Here is a 1811-nt window from a genome sequence, read left to right on the forward strand (position 1 = left end):
AAAAAAAAAAAAAAAAAGAAAAGAAAGATGCCATTAAGTCAATAAGGCAAACCGCAGGCTGACTAAGAAGATAGTCACAACACAATTATCAGACAAAGGATTTCTATCCAAAATATATAAAAGGCTCCTAAAAGTCAACTGGATAACATGAAGGGACATCAACAAGAAAATGAGCAAGAGATGCGAACACTTTCTAAAAAGAGATATACAGATGGTCATTAAACACATGGAAGATGCTCAGCGTCCGAGTCCACAGAGAAATGCAAACCAGGAGCACAATGAGCCAGCACTACCTGCCCATTAGAAGGTCTTGGGAGGAAAAAAAAAGGAAGTTTTGTTAAGGATGTGGAGCAAGTGAAGTTTTTAAAGGACGTTAACCCCTCATAAAGTTAAACAGTCCACCTAAGCGTACAACACAACAAACCCTCCCTTAGGTTTTTACAGCGTTCACACAGAAGCCTATACATGTGTTCATAGTAATTTCATCCTGCCAAAAGTAACTCAAAACACCTCAAGCGTGCACCAGGTGAGTGGATAAATTGTGTTACAGCCACACAATGGACGACTACTCAGCAATAAAAAGGAACTGTTGCTACATGCAGCAGCGTGGACAAATCTCGAAAGCCAGGTGAAAGAGCACCTACTGTGCTATTCCACTTATATATAAGTCTAGAAATTGAAAATGATAGTGGCAGGCAGATCAGAAGTTGACCAGGGACAGGGGTAGAAGGAGGGAGGAATTACAAAGACACAAAAAAGACTTTTGCTGGTGATGGAAATGTTTGTTATCTAAATTGTGCTAATGACTTCCTGTGATACACAGGTTAAAACAGATCATAGACTTTAATTATGCACAGCATAGCATACTGCAATGACACTTCAGTAAAGCTGAAAAATTATGGTGGCTCATGCCTATAATCTTAGCACTCTGGGAGGCCAAGGTGGGCGGATCAAGCTCAGGAGTTTGAGACTAGCCTGAGCAAGCACGAGACCCCATCTCTACTAAGAAAATAAAACTAGGGCAGCACCTGTGGCTCAGTGAGTACGGCACTAGCCCCATTATACCCAGGGTGGCGGGTTCAAACCCAGCCCCGGCCAAACTGCAATAAAAAATAGCCAGGCATTGTGGCAGGCACCCATAGTCCCAGCTACTCAGAAGGCTGAGGCAAGAGAATTGCCTAAGCCCAGGAGCTGGAGGTTGCTGTGAGCTGTGATGCTACAGCATTCTATCGAGAGCAATAAAGTGAGACTCTGTCTCTAAAAAAAATAAAAAAACAAAAGTAGTCGAGCCTTGTGGTGGGCCCTGGTAGTCCCAAGCTTCTCAGGAGGTTTAGGCAAGAGAATCACTTGAGCCCAAGTTTGAGGTTGCTGTGAGGTATGATGTCACAGCACTCTACCCAGAGCAACAGAGTGAGACTCTACCTCAAAAAAGAAAAAAATAATAAAGCAAAATTATAAGCCAGAAATCCTAAAGATGGCCCTCAGAGATTGATCTTAAAGGCTGACAATTTTCTAGCCTGTTTGAGTTTCCTCAAGGAAAAGATACAATTAGGGCAGAAGGACCAGGAATAGAAGACAATAGGGATAGTAATAAAAAATCTGAAAAGATATGGAGTCCCAAGTGGAGAGGACCACCTGACCAAGGCCAGGTTTCTGCTGTTTCTGGTCACCAGAATTAGGGAGCTGATGAATAGTCTTTAGAAAACACTGTATAAATTCAGTTGTAGGTGAATTTTTGTAGAAATAAACATTTGAGGGAGGGAGAAAGGACATTTTATGGTACAGTGTATAAAGAAGTCCACACTCCCTAA

The sequence above is a fragment of the Otolemur garnettii genome, unplaced genomic scaffold (genome assembly GCF_000181295.1).
Source record: "Otolemur garnettii isolate 467f Iridium unplaced genomic scaffold, OtoGar3 scaffold00038, whole genome shotgun sequence".
Lineage (NCBI taxonomy): Eukaryota > Metazoa > Chordata > Mammalia > Primates > Galagidae > Otolemur > Otolemur garnettii.